An 8,056-nucleotide genomic window follows, 5' to 3' on the forward strand; every position below is an offset into this window, starting at 1 on the left:
TCCACCTAAAGAAGGGAACCAAATCCCCATCCTGCCACTGCCCCAGAGTATTACAGCCAATCTCTCCAGCAGCAGCTCTTTCTTGGTGGTCCCCTGAAGATCCCAACTTGACTTTACCACTCATAGAAGCAAATAAAATATGATAAGCTCCCAACTAATACCAGGAAAGAGAATTAAATCAATTACTATCATTAAGAGTTTGTAATTCAAACTGAATTACTTTTGGACTAAACACCATCATGTTCGTAATATAAATTTAAGTTCAGGTGAACCAAAAAGGAGCTATTCTTATAAGCATGTAAGTGAATAACATGCTTGCTGTGGTTTCAACGCCCCCTCTAAAATCCACCTTGAAACTTAATCCCCAGTGTGGCAGTATTGACAGGTTGAGAGGTGGGCCTTTAAGAGGTGAATAGAGCCCTCAAGAATGGATTAGTCCATTCATGGGTTAATGCATTAATGGATTAATGGGTTATTGTGGGAGTGGGACTCGTGGCTTTATAAGAACAGGAAAAGAGACATGAAGAGCATACTCAGCCCCCTCTCCATGCGATGCCCTGCACTGGCTCAGGACTCTGCAGAGTCCCTACCAGCAAGAAGGCCCTCACCACACGTACGCACCTTGATCTTGCACTTAGCCACCATATCTGCAAGAAATACATTCCTTCTCTTTATAAATTACCCTGTTTCAGGTATTCTGTTATAAGCAACAGAAAATGGACTAAGACAACCCTCTTTGCTTATTGTTGAAAAGCTAAGGAATTTCTCCAGCACCTGTACAAGGTTGCTCCTATCATCCCAAAATAAATACAATACTAATCAAAAGAGACAGCCCCTATATAGCACCTGTCACTGGCTATCAGCAACAAGGCATTACACAGTAGGTCTTCTTGACCACAGCACCACCAGTGATATCAGCCTTTGTAAATTCAAACAGGCAGTTCTGTACTATGGAGAACTTCCAAATATAAAAACAAAAAGTACATTTAAAAGACCTTGGAAAGCATTCCTCCCTTGCCCCGTGGCCTCACTGTGAGGGGAACCAGTCTAACAGAGCCAATCCAAAGGAGAGAAGCCTTGGAGAACTCCCATGCTTCCAGCTCTTTGTTTAAATCTTTCCACAACACTGGCCTACATAAAAATCAATATATAAGCCAACCTTTCATAATCAACAGTTCTTGTAAATAGGCTTCCATTCCGGGAACAGCTATAGATTTAAGGCCAAACTCTCTGCTGTGAAATCACTGAATGCCAAGTAAGAATACCTAAATTAGAATTTGGCTCTAACAACACCGATCATCCTTGCCATTGTTTAAAATTTACCTTCACAAATGAAACTTTGTGGGAAGCAATGGAAAAACATGCTTTTCCTGTAAACCTCTCCTTGATATATTTCATCTACAAAAGAAGAAATCTAATTTCAATTTTAAAGTTTCCTTTGCCAGATTCAATAAAAGTTCAGGCATTTACTTTTTAATCTATGCCCATTAGATTTGCACTGATAACCCTCACTTTTACCTTGCTGAAAATCCTTTTGAGCATTTACATTTTAAATTTCTCTCTTATTGAAAATCACCATGTTTCTCCTAGGGTTAAAGTTTGGGAAGTATTTTAAATATATGTATATACACACATATATATATATAAATTTCACTTTAATATCAACATTGCTATATAGCATTTGCTTTGTATTTAAAAGGTGAGAGCAAAGCCTCAAATTTTACCAGAAGCCCCAAACACTAAACCTCCAACTCCCTCATATATTGAGTCATTAGGAGATTTTTAAAGTTAGAAATTCATTTTTCTTTTTTTTTTTTAAAGCTTCACATAGTTGCTTTATGTTCTACTGAGCCTAGTGCTCAGGTATTTATGAAAACAGAACATTTGAAAAGTTAGTGATCTCAAGGTATCATGCCTGTACCAAGCACAAAGGAGCACCAAAGCGCAAAGTGAGGCAGAGATGGTGATCTTTTTATATGTAATAATGCTACTAAGCAATCAAATACAATTTTTTAAAAGATGGGTTCCAGGGCTCATATAATGACTTTTTATGAAGAAAATGAAATTAAATAATACATTATTTCCTCCCAGACCTTTGGTTTTTTGGAAGGTTGTTTTGTTTTGTTTTGTTTTGTTTGAAACAGAGTTTTGCTCTTGTTGCCCAGGCTGGAGTGCAGTGGTGCAATCTTGGTTCACTGCAACCTCTGCTTCCTGGGTTCAAGCGATTCCTAGTCTCCCAAGTAGCTGGGATTACAGGTGCCCACCATGCCCGGCTAAGTTTTTTGTATTTTTAGTACAGATGGGGGTTTCGCCACGTCGGCCAGGCTGGTCTCGAACTCCTGACCTCAGGTGATCTGCCCACCTCAGCCTCCAAAGTGCTGGGATTACAAGTGTGAGCCACCACGCTTGGCCCTCCCAACTACTGAATTTATCTTTTTTTATTCATCAGATTGTTGGTTGTTCCTTTTATGTACTCTTAAAAATAAAAATAATTTCAGCTTTTCTCAAAACTGGCAGTATTTTCCACAATGTGCAAAATTTATTAAGTTTACAAGAAAAAGCTTGTGAGAGTCACTGAATTTAAAGACTGCAGAATGAAAGGAGAAATTGCTATAGAAATTTCCTTGTATCCTCACTGCCAAATTTTTAAGAAAAGCAAAACTGCATTCATTCGAAAAAATATTCATATAAATGATACTGTATTCATTACACTGGTTAGAATAATCAATTCTGTACATCAAAATTAAGATGTCAATATTTTTATATATTTCATCTTATAAAATTATTTAAATGCATCATTAACATTCTCTGAGAAGCTCCTCAAAAATCTCTTAAAGGTACAATTTTATTGAATTTTTTAATAAAATGATTCTTTCTATATTCTATCAGTAAAAATGATTTTAAAGCCTGTCCTTTACAGAAGGAAAAACTTGTAAAATCCAAATAAAGTCTGTCATTTAATTAACAGTATTGTACCAATGTTAATTTCTTTGTTTGATAAATACACCGTCATTATGTAAGATGCTACCATTGGGTGAAGCTGGGTGAAGGGAATACAAAAATTTTGTACTGTATTTGCAAGGCTTCTGTAAATCTAAAATTATTTCAAAATAAAAGTTTTTTAAAAAACTGCTCTTTGAATTTCAATTTAAGATGGGCAATTGGAGGAAAAAATCTAACATTTAATTTAGAGTCTATTCATAAACATGCAATTAGCAGAACATGTGTTCTCGATTGACTTCTGACATTAAGCCTATTTTATAGTTCTAGAGACCACATTAAAGCAAGAGAGTCAGGATTCTAACACGAGCACAACATTTGTATTCTCATTTAGACCACGGCCTTTCAAAGTCTCTGTATATCAACATCTATTTTTGATCACAGAAAGGCAGCAAAAGCAGTTATTTCTTGAACAAAATTCTCCAAAATAGTAAAGCATTTTAAAAACCACACATTGTGAAAAATCCATATTCATGGACAAAGCAAAATATTGAACTTACCTATGTTCACTATTTCCATGGAAATATTATATACAGAATGAATGTATGTATCTTGACTCATGAGNCACTATTTCCATGGAAATATTATATACAGAATGAATGTATGTATCTTGACTCATGAGATTTTTGAAGCTTTTGTGACTGGCAGACATGTTATATAACCCTTTAATAAACAGTGAAACATAATTATGCCAAAGTGTAATGGTATCTATATGCCTGCCCAATGAAGAAACCCATTGTCAGCTCAAACCCAGTGTAGAAATTACCCTTCCTACCAAAACGTCTAAGAATTCATAAACCCCTCTCCGCTTTAGCACAAAGGTAAACAAGGGAATGACTCAAATGGAAGTGGAGAAAATGAAGAATTGGGAAAATAGTTAGAAAAGTTATATTCAAATAATAATGGGTACAAACACTTTGTAGTATGTTGGAGGAAGTAACCCATGGAAGCAATACAGATGACGAAGTCACAAGAGATCAAATCTAGACTTAGGGTAACTGCTGATACAGACGATGAAAATTCTTTGCAATTAGTGAAAAGAGTTCTAATAACAAGACAATTCTGATTCCAGCACAAATGAATGGAAAAAGAACAGAATGCCATAGAGAGAAGAGAATGCAGAGAAGCTGAACTACCAAACAGGAGAAACTGGAACCAGACCAGAAGAGAAACAATTTGCATCATCATTAGAGATACAAAATTATGAGGCATCAATTTCTTATCAGGAAGAACCAGGAATGAATAGCTAAGTGCACTGGTATACCATTTGTTATTTTTGTTTAATATGATTGCACATAAGCCAACAGTAAAATAAAGTCTACGCAACTCATAGTCCACATTATACATTCAATCATTCTCAATCAATGGCTTTATTGGCTTAAACTTGAGTTAAAGAAACTCTCCTGGTCTTCAAATCCTTCCTGGTCTCTGGGTGGAATGACCACACTAACAGTGGGGTTCACCCTGTGCCTGGAGGGGCCCAGGTTATTAGCCAACCCATTAACCATCCTTCAACGCAGAATGTTACCCTACCAAGCCTTGTTTCTGGGTGCTACAAGGGAGATGTCATTCATTTGGCTACATTTAACATTTGCAATAAAGTGGCAAAGTATCATGTCTTTTTCACTCTATAGCCCTTCAAACAGGCAGCTAAAAAGTGTTACATATTATCTGAGTTTTATATATCCAAATATAAAACTCACAAGGCTCTCCGCAGTATCACACGGTCAGTGAAACACAGAATAAAGAACAGCTTTCAAAACATTACAGCAGTTCCACAGTTCATAAAAGTTGTATACTTTATTAAGATTTCAGGCCGGGCGCGGTGGCTCAAGCTTGTAATCCCAGCACTTTGGGAGGCCGAGACGGGCGGATCACGAGGTCGGGAGATCGAGACCATCCTGGCTAACACGGTGAAACCCCGTCTCTACTAAAAAAAAATACAAAAAACTAGCCGGGCGAGGTGGCGGGCGCCTGTAGTCCCAGCTACTCCGGAGGCTGAGGCAGGAGAATGACGTAAACCCGGGAGGCGGAGCTTGCAGTGAGCTGAGATCCGGCCACAGCACTCCAGCCTGGGCGACAGAGCCAGACTCCGTCTCAAAAAAAAAAAAAAAAAAAAAAAAAGATTTCAACATAATCGCATATTAGTGAAAACAATTACTTTTTAAATCCGTCAAATCATAAATGTCCTACACTTATAGACCACAGTCTATTACACGGGTCCCCAGAAGTTCTAAGCTTGCACAGAAATTAAACGAACATTTCTATCACTTTCTTCTCACATTCATGACTTGAGGTTAATTGTAACCGTCAAAAACAATCTAGGCTTCACTTGAACTAGCTTCAGATGAGAAGTCAGCGAGGAAACAAGCATTTTTAGCCAGAGGTCTAGTTTCAATGAACAAGTATAAAAACACTCAATTATTTAATTCCTTGAAGCATTTTTAAAAATCACATGATTTACTACAGACATTTGGCCTGCTTTCCTGAAAGGAAAGTAGGTGCTAAGAAAATCAAACCATAGTGGAACTGGGGAATATTTTGGTGAAATGCAAAATCATTAGGCTATTTCAGACAATATCTCAAACTTGCCCAAAATATCTGTACATCTTCCCAGTCCCTTACCGTAGTAAAGGTAAGGCAGCCTTTACAGGAAAGGGAAAGTGGAGGAACAAAACAGAAGCCATCCTGATACCCAGCAGGTAGATTCACGAACTTTCTGAGTTCATTCCACAAATACTTGCTGAATGCCTAGCATGTGCTGGCATTGGGCTGCAAGAAAACAGTTCTGCTAAACAAAATGATGCTGTGCTTCACCTCCTGTAGTTCACACCTAGCAGGCGGGACAGGCAACAAACCACATATTTTATTTATCCTTCTGATACCTGCTAGAAAGAAGAATTTCAGAATGCAGAGCCAGCCTACACAAGAGGTTCACATATATTCAGGGGGGTAAGTAAGGAGAGGAACATTCATTTCCTCAAATAACAGCAAAAATAACTCAAAAAATGCTATTCGATGAGATCATTCTGTGACAGAAGGTATTTCTCGTGCATTGTCCCACATGCTTTTAATTTTCACAATCACCTTTGGGTGATAAGTGGGTTAATATTTAATATCCAAATTATTTAGTCAAGGAAACTAAGGCTCAGAGAGTAAAGGGACTTAACTAAGGTCCTAGCATCTAGGCAATTCATCCCTCTTTGCACAGTGCCACTGAAGGGGGCCCAATGCAGTCATACACCCTCACCCAGGTGACAAGGGTTTGCTGGGCTGCCTAGGTGACGTGGGTGCAGGAGACGCCAATCCAGGGAAACTTCCCCATGACCAGGATGAGCCTCTCCTCCTTCAATAGCCTGGAAAATGTGAGATTAGGCTTCCCTCTGGGGTCCAGATGGAGAAACAGCCCACCCCACAATCCTGAAAACCCAGGCAGAGTGGAAGAATATCTTACCAATGCACATTGTCAAAAACAGACCAGGTAAAAAATAAAAATTAAATTTTGAGAGGAAGAAAGGGAGCAGAATAGCTAACACATTCTCTTTTATTAAATATTTTCTTCAAGAAAAATTACCAAATCAATCAGGCCAAAACAGCTTCTCGTATCTACCATCACACATTGAAATGAGAACTTTTCTTTGTCCCACTACCTCTTCCAAAATGCAGCATTGAATGAGACTGGTAGGTAACTGAATAACCTTTGGGTTTTTCTTTTCTTTTTATAAAACTGTCATGCTGCACACATCTCAGCAATGTGTCTGTATTCCCTTTATCGAAAGCGGCTCTATAAAATCGAAATACAATGTAAAAGATGACCTCCAGCGAGAATCTGTGGTTTGCCTATAAAAGAGGCGGCTGGGCTCGTCGTGCAGTTCCACCCACAGCCTGTGGTTCCGGCTCCCTGAGAGCTCTGCAGGACTGCAATGCAGTAAAGAGTTGCTTTCAAACGAAAGGGGGCGGGGAGGGAGAGAGCGAGGTTGCAATTTCCTTGTGTGCATTGAGCCTGAGCATTTTCTATTTCCACTGAATATGAAGAATCATGGTCTTGTTTTAAGGATTTAAGAAAAAGAAGACAGTTTAAAACCAAATGCCTGCTCTCCGCTATGGCAGTTCTATTGGCAGGCTGTAATTTGTCGAGGGTAGGTAATGGAAATGCAGTGATGTTTGTATAATCCATGAGCTGTTTATCAGCTAGGTGAAGCCCAAAGATACAGATGGCAGCAAATCTCTCTGGGGAAAAAAAAAAAATATTTCACTTCTGAAAAAGAAAGAAAGAAATTCCCACCATTTTCATATAAAATTCAGTTCTATTTCATTTCTTTGTAAATCTGAAACAAAAAGTTGAAGAGGTTAATGGAGGAAAATTAAGAACCTATGGGGCAAATAGGCATGTTTCAAATCACACATGCAACATGAATATGTGTTTCTCAGGAAGAGAATATTTCTATTCATATCCTGACATATCTTTAGCGTACAATTTAGAGGCAAATTCCACAAATGACAGCTCTGAACAAATCACTCCTTTGATACTAGGTTTGCAACAACCAGAAACCTTCTTTTGAGGAAAAAAGCTATTTGCAATCAATACAGGCAGTCATTTGATGCATTTGTTTGTTTGAGTTTTTTTCTTATTATTCTTTGCTTTTCTGGAAGAATCAAGTCCTCACTAAAACTGCACCTTTATCTGAAGGTATTAAACAAGCATTCACAAGTTTTGTAGTGATAAATAACATACACAGATATAAACATGATACAATCCTTAAGAATCATGTAAAGCAAACTGAAAATTGCTTCTTTATTCACAGATATCAGTATTTACTTCTGAGTTTCCATTTTCTTCCCTGCATGTTTTTACTCTGAGATACAATCTTGCTTCATCTTTTCAATGTCAATATCAGTCTTAGATTGAACCAACAATGATGAATATACAGCTTATTTGGTAATAAGCAGAAGGTGCATGCACAGACTACAAAAATACCATGTAAATACATCTCAGGATACAGTAGCATTAAATTTCCATTTCAGCATATCTTGCAACCACACTGTATAACACTAA

This window comes from Theropithecus gelada, chromosome 4, assembly GCF_003255815.1.
Source record: "Theropithecus gelada isolate Dixy chromosome 4, Tgel_1.0, whole genome shotgun sequence".
NCBI lineage: Eukaryota > Metazoa > Chordata > Mammalia > Primates > Cercopithecidae > Theropithecus > Theropithecus gelada.